The sequence below is a fragment of the Ursus arctos genome, unplaced genomic scaffold (genome assembly GCF_023065955.2).
Source record: "Ursus arctos isolate Adak ecotype North America unplaced genomic scaffold, UrsArc2.0 scaffold_18, whole genome shotgun sequence".
Taxonomy (NCBI): Eukaryota; Metazoa; Chordata; class Mammalia; order Carnivora; family Ursidae; genus Ursus; species Ursus arctos.
In genome coordinates this window covers 19,853,638-19,881,416 of record NW_026622852.1, presented here as the reverse complement: position 1 = coordinate 19,881,416, position 27,779 = coordinate 19,853,638, and the positions used below count along the sequence as shown (strand labels likewise).

At 41.4% G+C, this 27,779-nt stretch overlaps 1 long non-coding RNA gene across 2 annotated transcripts in view; it reads right to left on the bottom strand.

Moving 5' to 3' along the window:
* LOC113260551 (uncharacterized) overlaps positions 1–27,779 on the bottom strand; it is a 167,995-nt gene that overhangs the window by 8,555 nt on the left and 131,661 nt on the right. For both annotated transcript variants that reach the window (XR_008959895.1, XR_008959894.1), the window contains exon 3: positions 7,829–7,963. This is a non-coding gene — a long non-coding RNA (uncharacterized LOC113260551). The remainder of the gene's footprint in view (positions 1–7,828; positions 7,964–27,779) is intronic.

Sequence of the window (27,779 nt, the reverse complement as noted above, 5' to 3'; positions counted from 1 at the left end):
AAAATATAGTAGCTACATGAAATATACACACAACATTAAGGATAAAGCAGAAACCCTTTGTCTCTTTTTTCTCTAGTCTTTCTCCTTCTTCCAAACCATAAAATATAGAAAGATTCATAAGAGAAATTTAAAAAACAAGGAATAGCAAGAAAGAATATCATGCCATATACCCCATTACAAGACCCCAAGCTACCACTCAAGCCTGCTAGAGAGATGGGAGAAGGTTGAACTGGATGTGAGATTGAACTTGTTGTTTATACTGGTCTCACCGATCATTAAAAAATTTATATATAATTATTGATTATTACTATTATAAATAATAAATAATATGCAGATAATACAAATATGATTATGAATGTTAATAATATATTATAAGATATATACATATAGTCTTAATTACCATCCATGACACAATTTTCTAAGTGAAAGTATCTGGAAAGCTACAGCATTTACACAAAACATATTTAGAGGTGGGCAAGTCATCAATGCTCTTGCCTTTTTAAGGTCATGATTTTAAAGTCAAGGAAATAAAAGGTTTTTTATGCATGTATGCCCACTGAGTTCATCTCATTTACTACGTCAGTAATATGTAGCACTGTGTGAAAATTAATGATTTTCAAGAAAGCATGCTACTTAGGCTACGCTTTCTGTCCTTTTGTAAGTTCATGTCTTTTTAGCCATTAGAAGATCCATTGTTTGTTCCCAAAGCAAGGAGATTTAATTTTAAAATATCAAGAATATAGAACTCCAAGGAGCATTTGGAATGTGACAAGTGAAATATTCTAAAACGGTGCTTCCCACAATGTGTCGCACAGAACTTCGTAAGATGCTCACTCCATCGCAAAAAAAGAGACGCAATCACTTAAGTTTGAGGAATTTGTATTTGTTATCTTTTGTCTTAGCAATTCACAATTCATATTAGCGTGTTTAATTTGAGAAATGCTTCCATTTTTAAAAATTGTTAATGTTTAGCCCAGTACATTTGATATGCCTCCCAGTATCCAGTCTCAATTCCATGGAGAGATCCAAGAGCATCTTGTGGAAGAAATCTTTGTACAAGTGGCTTGTCTATGAGTTCCCTCTGGGCACAGACGGCAGTGGGAAACAACTTCTTCTTACCTCTTCCTTCGTGGATGCTGATTTAGGGTCATAGGAAAGTGAGAAGGGAAAGAAAAGGGCTAATGAAAAGGACAGAACAGAAATTAGGAAGGATGGAAGTGAAGAGAGATTCCAAGGGAGGCAGAAGATGGGTGGTTCTGTTTCCTGAAGGCCAAGAAACTACTTCAAAAGGTAAACTCACAAGTGAAACCATGATCTCAAAAGACAGAGCTCTGACCCCAGCCCAACCACTAAGGTTTCATTCACCAAAAAGATTTTGGATAAAAAGAAAGTTGACCCAATGGTGGGAACATGGAAGATGAGCAGAAGACAAAGAAGTATACAATTTCAGGCAAGATGGGGATATCATTTAGGTTTGGATGTGAGGTTGGAAAGAGAGAAGGATCTCACAAATTTCTAGAAGGAAAATATTCTTACTTTTCTCTCTGGGGAAGATAATCACTGGCCTTGGTTACAGGTACTATGTAAAGTAAGAGTTTAAAATAGAACCAAGGAAGGAAACAGAAAATGCTCCAGGGTAGGCTGAAAAACTGCCTTGCCAAGCTCCACAGAGCATCAGTATATCAAATGAGCATTCGAGGTCCAGATCTGTCAATTCCACTCTCTTCAGAAGGAATGGGTTCTTAAAAATGCATCTATGCTATATTTAAATGAGGGAAACCTATCAGCCTCTCTTCGGAATTTACTGGTGGAAAGCAGCTGAGGGTTTTCCTTAGTGAAAATGACAAATAGCAGGGTTTGTCATTTAAGATATGGCATTACCTAAATCTTACTGAAAGGAAAGTGATTTGCATCAATTAATTGACTGTGTTTAAGGTCTGTTCTAATTTTCCCCAAACCACAAGAACCTCCAGGCTGCAATATTACCAAGGGGCTGCAGGCCAAGGGGAAAGAGGAGGGCTTCCTTTAAGTACTTCAGAGTGGCTGTGTTCCTTTCTTTTCTCCTCCCATTGTGAGTTGAGGAGTCTAAGATCACGGTGCCTGCACATTCGGTGTCCGGTAAGAGTCCCTTCTGGGTTCATGTGAGGTCATCTTTTTTGCTGTATCCTCATCTGGCAGGTGGGCCAAGGAGCTCTCTGAGGTCTCTTTTAAGGGCACTCTTCCCATTCATGAAGGCTCCACCCTCCTAACCTAATTACCACCCCAAGGCTCCATCTCCTAATACCCTCGCATAGGGGGTTAGGTTTCAACATAGGAACTTTGTGGGGGACATAATCAGTCTACAGCAGGCTCCAAAGTTAGACTTTCTAGGTTCATATCTGGAGGACCTTGGCAAGTCCCTTAGCTTTTCGGGTTTTCTTTTCCACATCTGTAGAGTGGGGATAACAATACTAAACATTTCATTGGGTTGTTAACTAAAATGCTATATGTAAATCCGATAGCACCAAGGCCAATGGATGACTTGCTGACTAGTTAATCCTAACTTCCAGCCCGGATGAACCACATGGTTCTAGGACTCAGGGGAGTGTCACCAATAAAAGCTTCTGAGACACCCACACCTTCTTTGATTTAGTCTTACCTTATTTTTGTTCCTCAAGAAACAGAACAAAATAATACCCAGCCCACTGAGCTAACGACACTCAAGTAAAATATAAGATCCAAGCAAGACCACGCAAAGTGGTGGGAGAAGAAAGGTTACAAAAGATGACTGAAAGAGAAATAAAGAAAGAGGAGCCACCGCATCCCTGAGGAATCAGAGCACAATGTAGAAACCGCCAGCTGAATGGGGTTAAGGTATAGTTCAGGGCAGGGCAAAGGGGCGCAAACCACCAGGTAAAGCGCCTGCTTCTCCTGGGCATGGCAGAGCCCTAGATAGAATGGAGGGACACTATGTGTGTTTAGAGAGAGAAAACTGCAGACACCATGTAAATACACCCGCTCCTGATGGATCAAAGTGCTGTTTACCATCCTTCCCAGAGAGAAAAAAATCACTGAGGCCCCCTGGTGGGTGTGCTACAGCAAATACCAGAGCCAGGAGCTATTCAAAAGAACACACTCTTGCTTGGATCACAGGATGAGGCTGGAAGCTGCATTTTGCTGGTTACACTGCATTTTATCTACCCCTTTATTGATGCCAAACCACATTTCTTCTCTGTTAGAGTAGAGGCCGTTTTTTATTCTAGGCAGCTTTTCAACAAGTTTTTTCTTTTTTCTTTTCCCTAACCAGTGCTCAGTTTGAGGAGAACACTTTCTGATAGAAACTCTGGAAGTAATGTCAGGCCTCTATAGCTGGTAACTCTATGCTTTCCCCATGAAGCAACGCTGAGCACAGCACTTTGAGCAAATAGACAGCTCCTTCCCAATAGTGGTAGGGATATGATAAGTTATTCAGGGCAGTCTGCCCAGACAACGAGAATAAAAATTTCTAAGCCAGACGCAGCAGATATTCAATGTGGCCCTTGTGTTAAGTTTATTTTCCCGAGGCAGGAATGGACACCATGAAGAGCTAATAAATAGGTGTGTATTCCTTTCTTTTGGATTATCGACAGTTATTTAGAATGCCATTTTATGCAGAAGGCAGGACAAATGCTGACGGCCTAGCATTTGTGGTACAATTGAGTTTTTTGGAAGAAAGCTAAGCTATAGGGCAAGAGAAGAGCACAACCAGCCACTGGTTGGAATGTCTGTCCTACACGAATAAGAGACGAAAGGAGGTCAGTAAGGAATTCCATCAAGATGTCATTCCTGGAGCATGCCAACTCTGTATCTGTAGCAGGTTTGAGTCACAGGGAGGGATGTGAACATGTGAAAGAATCAAGCAAGTGACTTAGACTTTAAGTATTTACAAGTAGCACCAGCGAACACTTAGATGGCATTAACCCGGGCTGGCACTATTTTCAGCACCTTCCATGTGGCATCACATTTAATCCTTGCGACAGGGAAGTGCTATTATTATCCTCATTTCAAAGAAAAGAAAATTGAGGCACAAAGAGGTAAAGCAACATCCCCAAGTTCCACTGCTAGCAAGAAATTATGGAAGTCTTCAGGGCTGCTCATAAATATTTCAGGTCTCCTCGGAGGCCCCTGATAGAATTGCACTTAGGTAGAATCTCTAACAGCCACTGTTCGATCCACCATGTTCTCTTTTCTCTGGCTGGATTATCACTGAGGTAGGCATTGGGATGGAGCCCAGGTTTCTGAGTGACTGTGACGACTATGGCCTCCTGCCAACCTGAGTGGAACATTTAACACAAACAAAAAACACTGTGTTGAGCCTCTGCAGCCTTGGGGGTTGTCTGTTAGTGGAGCATACTCCAGCCTGTCCTGGCTGAATAGTGGTAATGCTGGCCTTTGAACCCAGGCAGTTTGTCGCTAGGGTCCACGCTCTAAACCAGTGTTATACTGCCTCCCAAGTATGGGGTATTCCCTGTACACTGAAAGAGCTTACCGTCCATTGAAAATGGGCACACACTGCAGAAGGAGCCAAATAAGAATGCTAAGTAGCACCTGATGGATTTAGAAATGAACACCACAGAGTAAGTGAATGGGACGTCAGAGAATGGGAAGATCAGGGTAGCCAGATATGTTGGTCCAAGCCCACTGGGTTGTAAAGGGAAGAAACCCATTCTAATTAGCTCAAGTCAATTGGCGTGAGGTTATAAATCTCTTGGAATCTAAAGTAGGGAAATTAGAACAACTGAGCCTAACGGTACACCTGAAAAGTCAGCAAACCTGTTTTCTCAGAGATTCCATGTCCTCTCTTATCTCTGTTTCTCTCAGCTTTTCCTCTGTTTCCCAGCTGTACTCTTCCCCTTGGCCCAATGTGGCATCGGTCTCACATACCAGATCCATCTCTACCACCACTGAAATGGCTCTGTGTCACTTAGTGCAAGTTGAGAGACAGAATCTGCTTGGCCCAACCAGTTTCCCTTTGGCCCAATATGACCTCTGGTTCAATTATCTGCCAGGGAGAGGATCCCAGAGTTCACGGGCTAAAATAATCCCTTTGGCAGAAATGGGATGAGAGAACAAGTCCAAAGAAAAAGGTGTGTGGTTAGCAATGAAGTCAAGAATGATTAATCAAAGAAGTAAGCATTTGATTTAGATGAGCAGAGAGGAATACGGCCAGGGCACCACAGGAAGAAGCATCCGCTTGCGTAAATAGGTAAATACGCAAATGCTCCTGTTTGTTTGTAGGCAATGAGGAACCCTACAACGGCTAGAAAAAGCAAGCTCAGGTTGCTCAGGGGCGGGAGGCTGAAAAAGTGAAATGAGTCAACAGATATTCATCAGTGACCTTCACCTTTACCTAAAGTTTATTTTACAAGTCTGCTCTTTTGACAATCTGGGCTATGATTTCCAAGCCAGAGTGTATGTCTTTTCTCTGAACTATGCCATTCCTTTCATTTGAACATTTCTTAACCTCTTACAACTATCTCCTATGTTTTATAGAAATTAATAAACATTTTTTATACCCTCCATAAGAGCATAAGTCACCTTAAGAGAAGGGACTGTGTTTTATACCTATTCCTAGCACCTAGCTCAGTCCCCTCCACCTAACAGAGTTTTACAAATGTTTGTTGGATAAAATAATTAAAAATAAATGAACCTCACTTTAGGAAGAACAAAGAGCCAACTGACTTATGTGGCAACATCACAAAGACTTCACATTCTTTGAAAAGCAAAGAACGTCTAATATCTTAGGAAGGAAAGTTCTTAATTATTACCATGACTCCCCACTGTTCTTCCTCTGCTCACTAACTAGTCTGGAGGTGCTGGGGGACTCCTTCCATGCTCCTCAAAATTAACAAGCCATTTTTCAAAATATATTCAAATATTTTCAAAATATATTCAAATATATTCAAAATAATATATTAAGTTTTACATATTTGAATCCATTTCATAATACCATAATATCTATAATTATTAGATTACTAGGCCATATGTGAATATAATGGCTAGAAGTGCACAAATTTAGTAAAACCAGAAACTTTCAAGCCATCATCTGAATCTCAGCTCTACCTGATGGTAGGCAAGTTACTTTATTTCTGGTAGTAAAAAACTGGATATAATAACATTTACCTCATGTGTTTGGTGTGAAGATTATGCAAACAAACACATGTAAAGTTCTTAGGCTAGGGGCGCATAGTAGGTATAAAGAAATACTTGTTCTCTTCCTAGTTTCCTCTTTCCTTTGATGAGAACTGCCTTTCACTAAGCCAAGTGATGTCGCATAACTCTGTGCCATATTGCTCTTTGGACAGATGGACCAGCTGCAATTTAGACTGCTGAATAGAACCCCCAGTGCTAAATTGTACAGCCACTCAGGTCTCGATGGCCTTTGATCTCTCCAGAGTGCTTCATCTCCTCTGCTCAGTGACTGTGCCTCCTCGTCGCTCTGGAATAACAGAAGGTCAGAGCGGGGCCCCACACTATTGCAAGTGTCAGACTATCCGAGGCATTGCAATTTGGCTCATTCCCTGTTATGACAATGATGGTAACGAGAACTGAAAATGGCACAATACAAACGCATTCTTGAGACCAAAACTGGAATAAAAATGGGAAATTTTACAGGAGCTGTTATCCCCAGAACGGGCTTCTCACTGTAATTGTGTGGATTTTTGTTTTTCTTTATTTCTTGTTTTTTATAATCTTGTGTTCAGATCTTGGTATTGGCAGTCAGTGAAAATTATTTGGGCAGTCAGGAGAACAATTATATTTATCTAGTAACAAGGTTGTAAAATTTGAATAGACCAAGGCAACCAATAAATGCTAAAGATAGTTTCCTTTGCAGAATTAATTTTCCTACATTATACTTTTGACATATTAAGAAATAAGAACACATCAAGATCATTGTGAACAAAATTTACATCTTGTAAGACACACATTCTGTTAAAGCAGTAGTTCTCAAATGGGAGCAAAGCTTCTCTATTTGGCCCCTCTCCCCACATACTGCTACCCCCAAGGTGACATTTGGAAATATGTAAAGATATTTTTCATTGTCACAATTGGGAGGGGAGTGTCACTGGCATCTAGTGGGTAGAGAGCAGGAAAGCAGATAAATATCTTACAATTTACAGGCCAGGCCCCCACAACAAAGAATTATCCCACCCAAAATGTCAATAGTGATGAGACTGAGAAACTTATGTTAAAAGAACTCAAACTTCTTCCTTCGCTTAAATCCAATATCCTAACATTTCGTTATCAAATACTTCTGCATCTCATTTCCTTGGGATTTAGTAGAGGAAAACTGTTTAAAAAAGGAAAACAGATAAAATAAAAAACATGTAGAATAGGAACTAAAAAATTAAAACTCAAACTTCTCAGAAGTCAGTATGAGCCATGTAAGTAAACACTGTACTAGTCACATTTCTCATTAGCATACTCAATTCCTAACACTTATATTTTAGCTTTAAATAGCACATTCAATTTCAAAGATCTCATTTGATCTTCACAAAAGTCCGTGGGGTAGATAAAATTGTCTACGATTTAAAAGGGACCAAGTAAGATTCAGAGAGGATATTTGTCTAATGAAACAAAGGTAATAAGAATACCACGGGACAATGAGAAAAATGAATGTTTGTGATCAGGAATGCTGAGCTTCCTAATGTCTCCCATTCACCAGCCACATGTCATTGTTTCATCCTGTGAAATCCTGGCCTCCACAACTTCACAGCTGGAGTGGCGATAGCTAGCTAGGGGGTTGGGTAGAGGGGTGGGTTACCAAAGGGATTGACTGAAGCCATGGGTCCTAAACAAAGGAACTCACCCTATGTGGAATAAGACACAGAGGTGGCATTACAAATCCAGTGCACTTTCCTCCATCCCATGAGGGCCCACCACATGTTTGTAACACCGTAGGCATTGAGGTGGTCGATTTCAATAGCAAATGTGTATAGCCTGCCTAAGGAAAAAGAAAAAGAGAAAAGAAACAGCTTAAAATCACTTAGAACTTTTTACTTTCAACTGTATTATTCAAAATTGACAGGAGATTTCTTTCTCAGCCAGGACAAGATAAGGAGAAACTTTCCATTTTCCATGATTGAATAGTGTGCGTTTTTGTGTGTGTTGGGGGTAGGGATGGGGAGAATGAAAGCATCTCAAAACAGTCTAAGGCAAAAAGGGACTTAATCATCTTCACTGAAATGAAGAGAACATGCTTTTATTTGTTCAGAGGAATCTCAGACCGAGAGAGTGTATTTTTCTCAAACATCCAGCAAATCTTTTGGGGCCTGAATCAAAAAGAAGCAAAAATTAAAAAGAAAACTTGACCCTGTAATTCTGGGCATTAATCTGAAGGAAAAATAATATATATAATATATGTACTGTATAGATATACTATATATATTGTGTATATATATATGATATATATATATGTTGTGTATATGTAATTTTAACATTAACACCCAAATTGTAGTAACATCAGTACAATTCTATAAATTATGTAATCTTTTACAAACATGAAAAATTGAAACCAAATGACCTATCCAACAAAAGGAGAATGGTTAAGCAGTCATTAAAAATTATGGTAAAGGGCAGTTGCAACAGAATTAATGCCTGCTAAAAACAGTGGTTTAAAAAAAAGCAGAAACAAAATTACAGATATGAAATAAACTCAATTTTGTTTTTGGGAAAGCCTAAATAAACAGATAGGAAACAGTCTAAAATGTTATAGTGGTAAGGTTATAAATAATTTTTCATCTTTCTTATTTTCTATTTTCCAGCTTTATAAAATGAGCATATATTCATGTTACAATAAAAATAACAGCAAATATAATAACAAAGCTCAGATCACTTGAAAAAAAGAAGGAGTTATGTTGAAAAAATACGTAGAATTTTATGTGGGGAATTTGCTACTGCAAATAAAATAGTTCAGTAAGGCACGGGAAGAATAACTTGATTGTTACACCATTGCAAAGCCCTTAAGACCAAATTCCTCTCAGCCCATCAATTTCACATTGATTTCATCTTGACATGTAACATGCCCCTCAGTACTACAATAAAAGAAGCCATGAAATATCGATGGTGACTTCTAGAGGACACACATACACATGTTGATTGAAGATTAATTTCTCAGTGGGGCGGCTCATCATCAATATCCTGCCTTTTGTGTGACATAGGTCAGATGACCTTAATGATTAATAAAGGAACCTGCTTTGAGCTGGCTCTGGGTTTCCGGGAAATATCAGCTATTTTGAACTAAAGGCATAGAGGATGCTCTGGTTTGACCACATATTTTATTACAGAGCTTCATAATCTGAGTAAGGGATTACCTGAATGGTTTGAAATGCCACTGAAAGCTACCATATGTATAAACTTGGTGATAGCTGATTATAAATATGGGGAAATCTTTCTGGATGGCAGTATACTACCTATTGACCTGGACTATGACCCATAATATGTATTTTTCACCCTTTTCCTTTTCCTTCACACATAATTTTCCAGCAACACTTTCAATAGCACATGACCATTGGGGGAGATGGATTAAAGAGAATATTTAATCAAATGATCCTGATGATTTAATCAAATGGGCTAAACCCAGTAGGTATTCAGACAGCTGAGGTGAGGGGCACCTGGGTGGCTCAGTCAGTTAAGCATCTGCCTTTGGCTCAGGTCATGATCTCAAGGTCCTGGGATTGAGCCCCACATCAGGCTCCCTGCTCAGCAGGGAGTCTGCTTCTACCTCTGCCTGTCTCCCCAGCTTGTGCTCTGTCTCTCTCTCTGAAATAAATAAATAAAAATCTTAAAAATAAATAAATAAAGAGCTTAGGTTAAAGTTCAGTTTAAAAAGAAGTATGGGGGGGCGCCTGGGTGACTCAGTTGTTAGGTGTCTGCCTTCAGCTCAGGGCATGATTCCAGAGTCCTGGAATCGAGCCCCATATGGGGCTCCTCTGCTGGGAGCCTGCTTCTTCCTCTCCCACGCCCCTGCTTGTGTTCCCTCTCTCGGTGGCTGTCTCTCTCTGTCAAATAAATAAATAAAATCTTTAAAAAAAATAAAAAGAAGTATAGGGACTTCTGGGTAGGTTGGTCAGTTAAAAAGTACAGAAAGTCTCATAAAGCCTCACTGAGAGCTTTTTTGGATTATACTACATGGTATTTTTTTATAATTGATAAGCAGTTAATATATCATAATTACAAGATCTACCTATATGTAAATTATGCCAATTATGTGCTATTTTGTATGTTAATACATAATAAATGTTTAGCACACTGCCTAACACATAAAAAAATAAAAAAATTAAAAGAAGTATAGATTCACAGCAACAGAAACATGAAGACAGAATGGATTTAACAGCCACCTTTTGATCAACACAATGAAAACAATTAATTGGTCCAAAACACCTACCCCCTGCCACGGTTGTGTACAGTTCTGCTTTGGGCAGTCACAATGACCTCACTTTCTTCCCCACCCAGAAAGGTCATTTCCATAATATGTGAACTTATCCTTCCCCCCAGTTCTGACAGTTTTTTCAATCAAAGATGGCTATCTGTCCAAAGTCAATAGGTTACTCCATTACATGAATTTAGAATTAGGATAGAAAGGCAACCAGAAAAAAAAACAGAAGAAGAAAAGAAAGGCAGCTTGTTGCTACAGGTGGATTTAGAAATGAATGGTGTGAATGGCCATCCTCTGTCGTGTGAATGAAAAGTCAGAAAAGGCTGCTTGGAGTAAATGTGGAGAGAAGTCTGTTAATGCCCAATATGAAGATGCTCTTCCCTGCCCAAGTTCTGATCCAATTGGGAGACTCAGGATACAAGTTAATATCAAAATAGCCCCTTTATTCGGGAGATGGCTTGGAGGTGACAGAGTTGCCTTCCTAATTCATAATCCCAGATTAGGCAGACCCATCCAGCACAGTTTTTCCCTGCAGGTATCTTTCAGGCATCTTAAAACATAAAGAAGATGTGGTGTGTATACACACACACACACACACACACACACACACACACATAAAGAAGATGTGGTGTGTATACACACACACACTCTCTCTCTCACTCACACACACACACACACACACACTCACACACACACGCTGGAATATTATACAGCCAGCCACTTGCAATCATGTGGATGGAACTAGAGGGTACTATGCTATGCAAAATAAGTCAATCAGAGAAAGGCAATTATCATATCTCATTGATATGTGGAATTTAAGAAACAAAACAGAGGATCATAGGGGAAGAGAGGAAAAATAAAACAAGACCTAACCAGAGAGGTGGACAAGCCATAAGACTCTCAATCGTAGGAAACAAACTGAGGGTTGCTGGAGGGGAGAGGTGGAGGGATGGGGTAACTGGGTGATGGGCATTAAGGAGGCATGTGATGTAATGAGCACTGGGTATTATATGAGGCTGATGAATCACAGGCCTGTACCTCTGAAACCAGTAATACATTACATGTTAATTAATTGAATTTAAATTTTAAAATGTTTTTAAAAAAACATAATGGGATGAAGGAGCGCAGCAGAATGTATGTCCTCTGTAAGCAGACAGGTCTCAAAAAGAAGGAAGAGGCTGAGCCAAACATGCCCAGTGTATTCTTCCAAATCCACCAGTTAGATAAGTTACCACTTCCTAAGGAGAAGTGAGTGAGTGAGAGGGTGGAAAATAGCCAGGAGTCCGACACAAACAGCTCTTTCCACACGGAAACATGGGATAGTTTGACTAAGAGTATGGACTAGACTCTTGCTGGGTTGCTCTTAGATTCCATGAGAACCCATAATATCCTTCTCATAAATTTTCCTCTGGCTTAGATTAACTTGAGTTGGTTTCTGTTACTTACAGTCACAATCATCCAGAGACAACTGTTTGTGATTAGCATTCCATGTTAGACTACCGAAGGACACCATAGTGCTAGCCTCCCAGCAGAATTAGTTCTATTCTCTCCACATTCTGTGTTTATGTTAAAGGTGAGAAGGTAGGACCCATAGAGATAACATATACATGGCTCCAACACCACTTGCTTTGGGCTTTAATGAGCACCATCTTTAGAAAGATAGAAGTAATGTTGAGCCTCAGAAACTCTCTCACTTACAGTCCATTAGTTGTGTTACCCTAGACAGGAAAAGCAGCAGAAAAGAGTTGATGAGGCAGAAGCCGAGAGACAAATTCTCAGAAATCAGCAGGCTACAACGTGAAAGCACATCAAAGCACTAGTGAGGCCATGCTGGGGACACCGTGGTGTGCCACTCCATGCCCCTTAAGGACCAAGGCATCTATTCCTCAGCTGCTAGTAGTGTTGGCAACTGACAGCTGACAGCTGAGTCCCCTTCCTGGGATTCCTCCCTTACTGAAAGAGAGCTGCTTGCTCCAAGTTATGGTCCTGCTTCCAGAGGAGAGTGGGATAGCCAACATCCAATGACTGTTGGTGAAGGGGTATAGAGACCTGGCTCCCTTGTCTCAATTCCAGATATTTCTGAAGAGCCTTCTCATGTTGAGAGCTCCTCTTGAGATATACGGAGGCCCCTTATGTGACGGCTTCACAGTTCAATCTCTCCCTTTGCCTAATCTTATTTCCCTCACTCCAGATTTATTCCTAAAACCACTCCCCAATTTCCTGAATACAAATCTCTACCTCAGAGTCCGTTTCCTGGGGGACTCGATTTGTGACATCCAGATGTTCAGAAACAAACAGTATCTAGGGCATTAGAGACCTACAGAGTTTTCTGAAGTGATGGAAATGTTTCATAGCTGTGCTGTCCAATATGGTAGCTGCTAAACACACACGGCTATTGAGCACTTGAAATGTGTCTGGTGCTACTGAGAAAATAAACTTTTAATTTGATTTAATTAACTTTAATTTAAACATCCACCTCTGGTTAGTGGCTACCGTACTAGACAATGCCAATCAGAACATTAGGATAAAAATAAAAATTCAGCATCATGCCATGATCATACCAAAAGCCTGGGGAAAAGAAGTCGAACGTAGTGGGCAAAGGTAACTAGGTACTGGGTACAAAGGAGGACAAAAATCCCGGTTTTGAAGACAAACAGCGGCAAGCATAATAATAACTACTGAGTACGTAGGCCAGGTAATATTAGCCTCATTATTCAGATAAGAAAAAGGTGGCTCTGAACTTGTACAAGGTCATACATGTAGTAAGTAGGAAAGTCAGAATCTAAAAACGACTCTAAAGCTTATGCTGTTTTTAGAGTACTCAAAAAGCAGCAAACCCAGTCCACAAGTGAGCAGTAAATATCTGCACAGGGTCTTAAGCCTTAATCCTTCTTCTCTTGTTTACGATTCTTACTGAACATAACAATGTAAGAGGAATTATGTGGGAGGAACTGCAAGACATCCAGTGAGTCCTAGCTACCACCTGTTGACCATCTACCATGTGCTGGGTGTCTGAAGCTGATACTGCGATGAAGAAGAAATTAAAACATGTCTGTAACTGGTGGGAAGTGGGGCTAAAACCGTATCCTTCCTGTTGACTATCCATACTGCAGAGCCCTGAGGCACAGTAACCACTCAAAGGTACTACAGGCAGGTGCAAATGTGGCTAAGACAGCAGTTCTAAATTCCTGAATTCCCTCTCATCCGAAAGAACTGCCTGTCCCCTGTGCACACTGGGAAGGGAGGAGGCAAGTTCACAGAAGCAGCTCTGGGACGGGCGCACCAGTCACATTAGGGTCTATGTGAATGGCACCCCCTGACACTGCAAGAATGGTCCTGCATGAAGCTCTCTTGGTGCACAGTTTTTCTAGGATCTGCTCTGATTCCTGTTTGACTTTTTTTTTTTTTTTTTTAAGAACAAGGTAGAGAGGACTCCTGGGCCTATCACGGCAAATTCACAGCACAGAAGAAGTGATCAAAATAGAGATGCCCCTTAAGCTTGGAGCAAACCAAAGAGAGATAGTGGAAATCTGAGGTTTTAACTGTTTTACTTCTCCCAATGAAAGCTTCATCCCTTAGCTTCATGGCCCTGAGCTACTCCACAGGTAATTCTGGGTCACCTATCTAGACAGCAGTCTGGATCCTTAAGAAGCTCCCAGCCAAGTAAAGAAGACACGGCGGTACATTATTGCTCTTCAGTGATAACTTCTATGGGAAAGGGGGGTACAGATGCTAGGGGGAGCATAAGTGGGGACTACTCAGAGCTTCTCAGGTGCCTTCTGTTATAGCTGTCTTCGGTGACCTAAGAGTCAGCCAAGAAAGCTAGTGAACAATAGCTTAGTGTACATGCATGAACCATGGTATGTTTGTGAGATGCTCTCAGCAGTCAACCCCAGGGAAGAGCATCAGTGCTTCTTTCAAAGGGACCAGCTTGATCAATGAATTTTTTGTTCTGGCCAAACCTAAGCCATCTATCAACCAAGGGAAGGGAAAACATGAGATGCATGTTTCAGGCTTCCATGCCATATCCAAAACCATGCTAGAGCTTTACAATCTCCTTTCTTCCAGAAGATTAAGCATATGCACAAAAGAAAGTATGGCCAAGACAGTTCTGCAAACCTCTTTCAAGTCATTAATCATGAACTTGGGCAATTTCAAAGTTGACCTCAGAGCACCTAAGGTCAGTAATAAATTTTCCATATAATCCGCATCCGCAATCCATGAGGAAAGACTTGAGTATGGACTCCTAAGGGCAGAGATGGTTCCATTCATCACTGTATTATCACTGCCGAGAAGGCCAGGTAGCCAACAGGTGTTCACTATGTATTAGTCTTCCTTCTCCAGACAGTAGTCCAGAAATTTCGACACACATTTATAAAGCATCTTTGTGCCCAGCATCATTTTAAGGACTGAGGGGGAAAAAAGGTAAGTAAGACACGCTGCTTCTTTGCTCTCCATTGGCTTACAAACACAGGACACTCAATAAATGTTCTTTGGATTGAATTGTTGACTGAGTGGTTCAACAGGAACAGGCTCAGAATCACCAACAAACTCTGAGCAGAAGACTCCAATCAACTGAATCCAAAAAACTGATGTGAGATATAACCATAGGATATTGACAGATTTGATAGGCTTGAATTTCTCAAGGAAAGTTGTGAGCGCTGTCTTCATAGACCTACGTGGGTTTATTTCTTCCTATACCCATCCCCACCCTGGCTTTTTTCTGAGCTATAGAGCCTAGGAGGAAGTCTTCTATGGCCATAGGATCCATGGAAACACACAGATCTACCTAGGGCCGGAAATGACGTCCTTCATTAGCAACACGCTTCCACCAGCTGGGCCCACCCACTGCAGATGTGCCCAGATGGATTTGCTATCATGTTGATGCAGCTTTACTGCATGTTCTTCCATATAAGGTAGAATTGTTCTTCCAAGTTGTAGGCAAACAGCATTGAAATGGACAACTTAACCTCTGCATTTCCTGATTTTGCTGAGCGTATCTCTAGATTAACATTAGGGAGGTTATAAAGGGTTTTTTTTTTTCCCCTTAGCACTCTGATCTATAAATCATGCTATTTATATTTGTTTGCCCCTAATTGTCCAAGGGAAACTGTCCTTGTCACTGGAAAATAAGGATGAGTGGTCACACAGTGGCAGAACACGGGCCATCACAAATCGTCAGGGAAACAAAAACTAGCAACATGATGAATGTACTAGAAGCAAGCATAACAAAAAGAGGTGGCAGTGAGCACGGACCATTGCTTCAGCCACACAGCCAGTGCCTCTGTGCATAAATGCTCGGCAGGCTTCAGAGGGAGAGCTGGAAATAAGTTTATACCCGAGGCAAAATACACTGTCAGGTCAACTCGAAGCCAGCAGAAGAACAGGCGAGAAGACGGTGGACATGATTGGCAGGAGCCACTCGGCATTTGCTGCATCACATCCCAGGTTGTCTAGTCTCCTCAGAGAACAAGGTCTCTTGACCATGAGCCAGTGTGGAAGGCCTTTCTGGCTTGCCTCCCTCCTGGGCCTCCCGGGTCCTAGACTAAGGGAAGGGGCCGTATATAAAAGAGACCTGCTAACACTTGGGCCTGGGGGATACAGGTGGTGCACAACAGCAGTGGTTCCTGCTCTCCCTTCTCTCTTGTCACTAGTCCACCTACCAGAGAGGGGAACAGTCCCCTACACTGCCCCCAAAACCGCAGCTGCCAAAATTTAACTTGTTTTGAAGCTCAAGCAACTTTGATGTTTTCTTAACACAGCCAGGCGCTTCATTAAAGCACCATGGAGTATACCAGCTCTGTTTTCCCTGGGGCGAGCTGGAGGAGAGCCAAGCTAGAACACCAGACACACGCGGGCAAAATTATACAGGCACAGAGGTAAATCTCATTATCTTCCCAAGACACACTTTTACCTGCTTTAGTTAATTGTTGTATTTGTGCAGGGAGGGGAGTCCCTTCATCAAAGACATGTTTTTGAGAGACGTGTGGTGGTCCAGAGTCTGTGGGAACCTATCCAGTCAGAAGCTTATGATTGAACTGGAGGCCCAAGCACAGCAGGCAGTGGGGAACAGAACTTTCTCCCACGTAGGGGAGGCAAGGAAGCAAATTCAAACTCGGGGAAACCCTCTGTTCCCACCAAATAGGTCCCAAAAAACGGATTCCTCCGAGAACAATAGCTTGTCCTATCGGAATCAGGATTATTTGACTTTAAGATCAGTTACAATGGAGGGACAGCAGTGTGGGGGAAGAGGGCAGGAGAAATGCTTTGAATTCACTGAAAGACACCCGAGACTTTAAGCAGTATAGTATTTATGTGAAGGGCTGAGTCCCTTCAAAAACCATATGATTTCATGCAACAATCCCCAGTTCCTTTTTTCATTCATTCTTTCTCTCGACGCTATTTATCTTCTATACGCCAATCATCGTGCTAAACCCTAGGAATACGGCAATAAATAAGTATGGTTCCTCTCTTTTTATAGCTAACCAGTTAAATATGTACTAAAATGTGGGGTTTTTTTTTTAATGAAAGGGTATGGGCAGGAAGCAATGCACACATATGGATCACAAGCCTAATCTAGTGGAATGTGGCAGCCTTTCCAGAAAGGTGTATCACCAGGACACCCTGGGTTATGCTAGGGTAACTAACGACCCAAAGCCTCAGGGATTTACAAGTTCCTTGCTAACCCTGGATATCCACTATAGTATTATACCAGGGACCTCTGTTGATCATTGCTACTCAGGGACCCAGGCTGAGAGAACAGCCATCAACTCCAATGGTACCAAACGCTAAGGCAGAGGGACAAATACCTCTGAGAGCCTGGCACTAGCATTTGAATGCTTCAACCGTAAGTGACACATATCACCCTCCTCAAGTCTCTCTGGCTAGGACTAATCATGCGCCCCATTCAACTAGGAAGTCCAATCATCCATCCCAAGTGCCCAATAATGACAATAAGTAATAACTCTGGGTCATGAAGCAGGAGGGAGGTCAGGGGCCTGAGGAAAAGAATTCCAGACACATACCAAGGCAACAACATGTGTGAAGGCCATTTAATTCTTTCCGGGAGTGTACTGCTCTAGACACAATTAGTTATACGCCTGTCTCCAGACTAGACTGTAAGATCCCAAATCCCTACTTCCTAGCACAGTGCCTGATGCGAAGTAGACGCTCAGTACATACTTGGAAATAAGGAGAACAAGACTGCCTTCTGGACTGGATGTAACAGATCAGATCAAGGGCTTGTGAAGTTCACTGCAGAGCCATGACCACCTCTAGGCCAAAACACATACTTGCTCGAAGACTTTCCTGAGCTGCCTCTATCCACTCCCACTCAGAAAGAACTGAGCCCTTCTTCCTTCTTACCCCAAATATAAACTGTACAGGTAATTTAAGGACCTACAACACCTTTTTACTCACATGTGTTTGTCTCTTTCATCTTACTAGATGTTGAGGGCTGGGTCCCATCTTATTTGTCTGTGTAGCCCTGTGCAGACCAGTGCCTGGCACATGGTAGGGGTTCGGTAAACGTCTATAGGGTGATTGAATGGATCTGAATTAAAAGGTATCAACAGAAGGCTAGTTGGACTGCAATGGAAGTGTGGGGAAATTAGGTAAGTTAGACACTGTGGGGGTCAATAGACTGAAATAAACACCCATTTCGGTGCTGCACGTTATTATAGCCTAGTTTGAGTTGGATTTAAATCGCACCAGTAACTTCCTCTACTCTAATGTCATGCTTACACATGACATTCGAGACCCAATGTGCCATCAGCTTACAGATAAATCCTGGTCTCTCCAACACACTGTTTTCTTTCCTCCTCCTGTCTGCCCAGACCCTACACTTCTGCCAGAAGCCAGTCCACGATGACCACAATAGCATGCACCTTGCGTCTGTTTCACATTTGAACTTCACAAATGACTTCATGTCTCTTCTTTCACCATCCAGAAAGGCAACTTTTGTGGCATCCAGCCACAAATAATGATTTGTTGTCATTATCAATCAGAGGAAGAGAAAAAACAGTGTGTTGTTTTTCACCTCTCCTTCAGGTTTGATTTTGCAGAGTTGCTGAGATGCTGTTCAGTCTCCTTTCTCTCCCAGCTCCACTGGCCTTAGTAACTGCCTGAAACAGCAGGGCTCCAGGCAAATATTCGGGCCTGTGACCACAGAAATCCAAATGGAATGTCAATTTTCATGCATTTGAGGTGAACCAGGCTGCTCTAATTCTCAGGAATTGTATGTTCTGCCAGGAGACCTGCCCCCATGGCGGCAAAAGCAGCCTGTCACTGTCACCACAGTTGCTCAAGGAAGGGCTTGTGAGCTGCAATTTTTCACACCATTAATGCATTGCTTACACCAAGGAGCACAGCTGGCAATCCTGGGATTGCATTAGAGGCTTTGGTGAGAAGCCTGGAGACGGCACTGTCAAGGAGAAAGTGAAAGGTGATCACTGGGACTCTACCACCTAACTCTGTGGGGAACCAGCACTATTTATGCATTTACCAGAGCTACACTTCTGATTGTAATGGGGCCCCTGACAAATGGAGGGATTTTTACATTGCCGCACTTTAGTGGGACTAACAGGATGCCAGCATCAGCTTTGAGTGCCTTTCCTGATGACCCATGAATAATAGCTTCCTGTGCATGGGCCTCAAGTAACCATGACTCACTTTGCAACTGATACTTACAAGTTTCTAAACATGCTAGTCATTAGAGGACTCTATACATCCTAAATTTCTATATGAGCCTTATGGTATTGGTAATGGTTAAGAGCATTTCCTTTCCAGTTATACTGCCTGGTTTCAAACCTCCATCCCTTCACTTTCTAACTGGAAGCCTTCAGATAAGTTACCCTCTCCAAGTCCCAGATTCCTTATCTTTAAAAGAGAGGTAATAAGAGCAACTACTTATGGTGAAGATTAAATGAGAAAATGAATGTACAGTGTGTGGCATGGAAAATGAGAACTATTTTTTAACTTTTTTTTTCTTTTTAATAGAACACATGTTAGGGTTTCACAAAATGGTGGAAAGATTAATAGGTAGAAATTACAGGAAAAGAGATTTCACTAAGGTGTTTCTTCCCAGTATCAAGCACTGCCCTGGAAAAAAATGACATGCCTTCAATAAATATTCATTGAGGACCTACTATTATTATAGAAGCCACTAGGCTCCAGGTAGATAAGATGTCTGTCGCTGGATGTGTTTAAGTGTGGGATGGGCAACCAACCGCCTGGTGAGAGCAGGAGCCCACAGAGTGCACCCACCCCGGAAAAGCTAATGCAACCTAGGGAGACTCTGGGGTAGGGAGAGTTTTCATCAGATTTCTAGACTGAATAATCAACTTGCACCCACTTGCAAAAGCCCCAAGTTGTGTGTGGGCCACTTCATTCTGATAGGTGTCTATATTAATAAAAAAGGATAAAACAGAAGGGGGTGGGGAGAACAACAGGAAAATTACATAATTGCCTATTCCAAATTGATTGAAAGTCTTACCTGAAGAAACATACATCATAATTAAGGCCTCTGGGTTCCATTTAAGAAAATGCTGGAACAATTCAATTGCTTTGCTCCCAGGCACTCTTAGAATTTTTTCTGATTGTTGCCATTATTTTTTTACTGAAAAGTGTTAATCATTACTGTGATCTCTTCAGTATCATGATATGAAAGGGAAATATCCTCACCACCTTGAGCTTGCTTTTCCATTGATATCGACACTTGAAAGGAGGGGTGGATACAAAAGGGAGGGGGGAGGCAGGGGCGTTGTGTAAATACACAGGTCACAGTCCTACATTGAGCAATGCTTCCAGCAGGCCAAACCCTTTCCATCTGATGAGTTCCAATGCCCTCCCTGAGGACAGAGAACCTGGGGAATGAGCAGCTGCTAGGCTGAGGAGGTGGCAAGGCAAGCTGACAGGCGAAGCAGACCATGCGGTTAGTGGGTGAGAATGTACCAGGGGAAGAAAACTGGCAAAGGAAGGAGGACTGGAAAAGGCCCACAAGTTACATTCGTAGAAGGCAGCCCCCCCAATAAGCACATACAATATGCTCCCAGATGTCTCCTTTGTGTTACTCATCTGCCAGTGTGGTTCTCAAACTTGCATATGCATGCGAATCACCCAGAAATCTTGTTCAAATACAGATCCTAATTCAGTAGTCTGGGGTAGAGCCTGCCATTCTGCGTTTCTAACAAGATCCCAGGTGATACCGACACTCATGATGTACAGACCACACAATTTAAGTAGCAATGTACTAGATCAGGATTGGCAAACTACAACTTGTAGGCCAAACACCGCCAGTTGCCTGCTTCCGTAAATGAAGTGTGATTGGAACCCATGCACACCCAACTGTTTACGTATTGTCTTTAGCTGCTTTTCACAGCAATAGCAGAGCTGAGTAGTTGCAGCAGAAACTTCTGGCCCATAAAGCCTAAAAAATATTTACCATCTGGCCCTTTACAGGAAAATGTTCTAATCCCTTCCTAGATGACACTCAGTATTGAAACTAAGAAAAAAAAGATGAAACGGTGTTGTTTCAGCCTGAAGGAACTTGTATTACGAATTTCAAACAAATAAAAGTTCTTGCTTTGGCAACACAAAACAATAATTTTTTTGAAGATTTATTTATTGGAGGAGGGGGAAGAGGGAAAGGGAGAATCTCCAGAGACTCCGCACTGAGCGCAAGGGCCTGATCCCACGACCCTGAGATCACAACCTGATCCGAAACCAAGAGTCAGACACTTAACCGACTGCACCACCCAGGCCCCCCAAAATGATAATTTTTACAGAGACTTAAAGGAGATTCGTAGTCTGTGAATGAATCTGAGAAGACATTCCAGAGTTCCATCGTTCTAGAAGAGAGACCTGGTCCCTTAGAAATATTCTATAAGTTGGAAAAGAACTAATGAAATCCTGCATGTCATCTGAAGTTGATCATAAATTAGGTTCAGAGACACAAAAGTTTATGAAGCCATCTTAGATCAGCTGAAAAGAACATGTCTCTGCTCCTCGCTGCCTCACCATGGTTTCCTTAGCTCCTTGGTTCTTTTTCTTAAATGTGGTACCAATAGCAACAACAGAAACTTAATTTTACATGACACAGCATTTTTCCAAAATTACTTTTTCACATGCAATATAATATTAGATCTTCACATTAATCCTCCAATATGGGTAAGCTAATTTTGTCTGATGCAGAGAAGAACTGAGGTAAAGTCTTCTCTCAAGAAGTTCACAATCAGTCATAGCCATAAACATCAACGTGTGTCATAATGGCCAGTAGAGGGGACACAAGTATGATGCAGGGATGGACACAGGCCGCACAAGGCTGCCAAGTCAGCATCATATAGGTTTTTAAGTTGAAGGAGGGAGTGGTAAGGAATGAGAAGATTGTAACAAAAAACGGGTAACAGAAGCAAAACCTAAAGGAAAGAAAGATGTTAATGGTAGCATTTTTCAGAGAATGTTCTTATGAGATAGAAATTCTCATATTAGAAATAAGAAAGTTGAGGCTCGGAATTAGAACAGATGAATTACTGAAGGTAAGATTCATGTTGGAATCTTCTAACCCCAAACATTGTTTCTTTCTACTGTGATATTGGCTTTTCAAGGATGATTCTTTTTTCCAGGGGATAATGTAATATGAGATGATAATGATAGTTATGATAATGATGACTGACGTTTATAGTGTGTTTCCTATGTGCCAAAACCTGTCTTTCAAAGGACTAGCACCAATAGATGGATGTTACGTATTAGAAGATTTCAGCTCAGTATCATTAAAATCCTTCAAATCTTTGGAACTGTCCAGCAAAAGAATTGGCTGTATCATACATAATAAGCCTCTCTTTCTTAAGACAAGTGCCTATGATGAAGTTGAATCCACAAGTGGTTTTGTTACAGAGACTGCTTTGTGTTGGCTACGAAGTCAGGACGGATGCCTTCCAGAACGCCCTCCAAGTCTGCATCTCCTCCTAAAAGGCCAACGAGTTTCCCAAAGCCACCCCATTACTCAGTGGTTCAGCCAAAGCTAGAACCTACATCTCCCACTTCTCTTTCCTCTACCTCCTTCTCGAGTGGGACTAGTAATATCAGATGTAACTGATGGGAAGATTGATGAAGGACCAAGCACTACATTCCTGGAAGTGGAATGGCGCTCAGTACAGACAGTAATACCGTAAATAGGCCTAATTCTCAGAGAACCCTGTGAGGGATTTACTGAACCTAATTTGAGCAACTGGAAATTTTCCTCATTCCTCATTCTCTCAGTCATTAAGACACTGTTCTGCAGTTACATGCTTGTGCCAGTTAGAACTGTTCTTGAGTCTTACTTTAAGGTACCACCCAAATAGCATACATTATGTTTTGGCCATACTGGATTGCTACTTTTTTTTTCTAATTCAGATACCATTATACATAGCTTTCTATATCACAGTAATTTAGCTATGAAATATGCATGAGGAAGCTAAGTGAATGTGAAACAAGATACGGTGAAACCCTAGGGAATAATGCGGTCTCTTATTTTACAGCATATTGTAATATTTTATGATACCACGGATTCAGTCACATGTTTTCTTTATGGATGATCTATCAATCCAATCCGTTTGCCAATGTAATTGAAAAAGCACTTACTGCAAAGCTCAACTCTGAGCCCAGTCCCCTACCAGGCATGGGAGTAAAAGAAAAGCATTCTATAATGAGCTTGGGACTGTAATCTCAAGGGGTTTTACATTCAAGGAGATTTGCAAGCATGTAACCAACTGCCAGAGAAAAATGCAGCACCTTCTAAAATAGTGGGCCAAAAGAAGGAGAATAGATAATCAGTACCTCAGAAGTTGATTCAATATTGAATGGGAATCTCAACATTCATTTTCATGTTTCAGCCACATTATAGATTGACTAGAATACCCCTGATAATCATTTAATTTATTCTCTCTTGACAGCAATCCATATGTGCATCACTTGTCATGCTACGTAATCAGCATACAAGAACCATGTCCCATTTGAGCAAGATTAGCTGGTCTACTGTGGCTACATTATGATTTCAGGCCTCGTTCCCTATAATGCCTCTATAATGCAAAACCTAATGATTTTTTTCTTTAACCTGCACAGTCTCCAGAGGTGGTGCATCTGATTCAGTCTCTAAAGTAAGGTAAACAGTGTGGTTTGGAGGTCAGCACAGCATGTCAGAAAGCAACAGAAACAGCTGTGCAGCCAAAGAAAATGCTTAAGATTCTTTTGAAACTGACTTTAGTTTTTAGCACCAGAAAAAAATGAAATCAATGGTACTGGTACTCCTCACCCTTATGCCAAATATAGATTTTCATAGGTTAGTCAAACACAGCTCTAAGAGCTGGTTTATCCTGAGGTTAATCTCAGATGAGAAATTAATGTTTAATTAATTTTAGTCAAGATAAAAGGTGGCTGATATGCTCCCTTTCTTTTTGTTTAGTTGGAATCTAATTACAATGAGGTCATTCATTCATTCACTTGCTTTGCAAATATTTGCTTAACTACCTGAAGCCTTTTGTTTTTTAACTAAAGCAAAACTCACTAGAAATCTCCATGTTGCGTGTTTCTTAATTTTAGAGCTTTGCCTAATTCCCCAAGGATACCACCTTTGCCTTGAGTGAGTAGTTGAGGAAATTTACATCAAAAATATCTGCCACCTGTAACCACTCCCTAATTAGCAAAAATGCCAAATCAGTGCCTTTGGGTTTCTAAATGACTCTGACATAATGAAGCAGTATTATAGATTAGTTTAAATCATCTTTAGTCTGAGAGACTTTCACCATCTAATAAATGGGCTTTATTTAAGCCTCTCCTCATGCCATAGTATAATTTCTTGTTTCTCAAGATCAGTGGTTCACAGCCTTGCCTGTATACTGGAATCACCAAGAAAAACATGAAAACTACTGAGACCTGGTATTCATGCCTGGAGAGATTGTTTAATTGGCCTGGGGTCAGGCCCAGGTTTTGTTTAAGTACCCTATGTGTTTCAAAATGTGCAGCTGGGATTTAGAATCATCACTGTAAATTACAAGAACACAAGAGAACACAATGTTCTTGCTTTATTAACAACCTCCTGGTGATTCAACAACCCTCATGCCTGCTGTGTGAAGTCCAGAATCCTTAATGTGGTTGTTAGTGCCCTCTGAGATCTGGCCCCTGCTTCTATGTTGCCCCCTCTTCCCAGACCCTCATCAGAGCACTTTCCAAGCTGCAGGTCTTCAAACCCGCCACTCCGTTCTGATGCTAGTCCTTAGACAAGCTGCTTCTTTTACTGGAACATGCTTCCCCCACCTCTTAATCTGGCCAATTTCTACTGATCTCTAGTTTGGGTTGAAATGTCACTTCATAAGTAGAACATTTTGACCCTACGCCATGACTCTCATCCTAAAAGAAGTTTCACTACCATACCTAACCCCTTACTTGTTCATTACAGGGAAACTGCAGGGCAGTTGGAGGGCAGGAACCGTGTCTGTATTCTTTACTGCTGTGTCTCCACTCCCTAGCACAGCGGCTGACACAATAGGAACTCAGTAACTATTTGTCATTGAAGCACACCAGAAATTTGAGCAGGAAAAGTTTTATACATAAATGCTTACCTAGTAAAAAGTGATCATGAAATGAGCTGAAGAAGACTGATAGCAAATGTTGGGGGCAGTCACACTCCTAGGTGAAAGAGAGTACACAAGGAGGGAACTAAAAATTTGGAAGTGCACCAACTCACCCGAGATTTAGACCTCATTGAAAGAATCCAACTACAACCTGCTAAAAAAGCAGAAATTACACTGGGTATTGTAGGCTAGAGCTGATCTGCAGGAAGTCACATGTTGGGGTGCTAGTGAAGTTCATGGGGGTGCCACAAGGTAAAGGTGGTCTAATGAAAGCTGCTCACTGGGGTGTTTATAGATCGTCGTTGTTCTATAGCAAGGCTTCTTCTATGGAAGTGCTGTAAAGTCTCAAGGGAGATTAAAGGCCACAGGGCCACCCGCTCACCACTGGCACCTGGGGCAGCGAAAGGAGGAAGAGAAAAGCTCACCAGGAAAGTCTTTCTTTGCTATGCCTGCAGTGTTTCTCTAGCCCCCTCTACTGACAAAACCTAACATTACACCAGCTCACAAAGTGAAGCATCTGAAAGTGACCAACCCCAAATCACAAAGCACAGCATAGAGCGGAAGATTCAGAGCTGAGAGGCAATCGTTTGATAACTTGCATTGTGAAAGACAGATAGATGGATAGATAAATATAAATATAAAGATACAAATCTGTCCAGTAAAAACAAAGAAAATATGAATTCCTTCACAAATATAAGAATCAATAGTATGTTCAAAAGAAAAGATGAAAGCTTGACATTCACTTTCTCCTATTACATTTCTTATTATTTCTTTTTTTTCTATTCACAGTTCAAAACCCACACCATATTGATGATAGCCATCTCACCTATCCCTGTTAGACTGTACCCTTCTCTTCATGAATTTGAAAAGCTATGTAAGTTGGACAAAAGCAAATCTTGGATTAGAAATTTGGCAGCTTTGTTTACTTGCAAGATGGACATTAAATCCCTTTAATTCCACTTTTCAGGAGATTCTCGTAGCTATGTTGCAAACAGTGAGAAAGTATAAACCAGAGAAAATAAATTAATCAGGATATTGCTTGTCATACTTTTATATCATTAGGGATGTCTGAGTGCCAAATGAAAGCTTTGATGCAAAAATTAGAGCACAGAATTGTAAGATTCTTTTGATCTTTGATCAGTGCTCATAACTTCTGTGGAATATCAATTGTGGCAAAGAATCATTAGTTTTCTGCTATATTTAAACTTCTGCTTTACTTAATAAGCAAACAGTGAAAATAAATGCACATAGCAGAAAGATGATCTTTAGCTGGTGTCAGGGACTAAATAAATAATCTAGTCTAGCGTATCCTTTCATACAATCAAATACTTGACTCAGAATCAAGTGAATTTCTGAAAGCAATTAAATTTGCTTAAAAACACTCATGCATTTTTTGAGGGTACAATTAATGCCACACCCTTTTTGGAAACCTTTCTAAAGAATAATTAAGCAATATACAAAATAAGGAAATAATATATCTTTAAAAAAGCTTTATTCTAAAAAAATCTGTCATGTGATAGTTATAAGCTACACCTATCCCATTAAAAGAAACCAAATAACTGACAATAGAAGAATTGTGGTATCATCTGATGACAGACATTCATACAGGCATTAAAAATAAGCAAAAGAGGACAGTTGTTGAAGATGGTGGGTAGGAGGACCTTAGGCTCACCCCATCCAATGAATACAACTAGGTAACTCTCAAATCATCCTGAATACCCCAGAAACTGACCTGAAGACTGGCAGAACAAACTCCATATCTAAAGGTAGAGAAGAGGCCACACTGAAGAAGGTAGGAGGTGCAGAGACGTGGTTTGGGAGAGAAATGGATCACGGCCGCTGTGGTGGGGAGGGAACTGCAGTTGCAAAAAAGGGCTAGAAACAGACTAGCACACAGAGGAGAACACATGACACAGGGGAATGCACATGGGTAAGATGAATCCCCATAGCAACTGGCTTAGAAAGCTAGAGGGGCTGAATTTCGTGACTTCTGAAACCAGCGGGGCTTAAAGCCTGAAGTTTAAAGGTTGATGAGCTTCGCTGGGACAGAGCCTGGAGGGCATTCGAACTGCTTTTGGAGAAAAGGCAGGCAAACAACCCTCAAAAATATAGCGGAAAACAGCGATAGAAGAGCACCTGGGCACACAGTGGGAGGTTCTTTGCTCATTTCAGAGTGTGTTCCAGAGAGGCAGAATTTACAGGGAGACCCCTCTGGGAACAAAGGAACTGGAAGGTGCCACTTTCCTCCAGCACCCCACAGCATAAACATAGGGCCACCTGTGGGAACCAACACAGTGCAGACACTCACTACCTACCTTGCTTACACTAAGCCCTGCTTCTCACCCCCACGCTCCAGTGGAATCACCCTTCCCAGTCTAGCTTGCTTCAGTCCCAGCAGCAGGCCCCCTCCTCCAGAAAACCAACCCAAATCCCTACTCACACTGTACCTCTCACCTTGAGAATTTTATGGTGCCTCAGTTGCAGTGGCAGTGGTGACAGGTCTCATTTCACAAGCAGACCAGTGCACAGTTAAAACGAATCACATTCAGGCCAGGGACCACAACAGCAAAGAGCCTCTGCAGACAACTGGCCTGAACCATAAAGTCCCCAGGACACAAAAGCAGAGCACACACAGCACACTTTGGAGACACTCCTAGAAGTGCCAGGCCCTTGGAATAAGGAGACACTACACTGTAGGCCACTACAGGACCTCTTCTTCATAAAGCCATTACCCTTAAGGACAGCAAATGTAGCTGACTTTCTTAACACAGGGA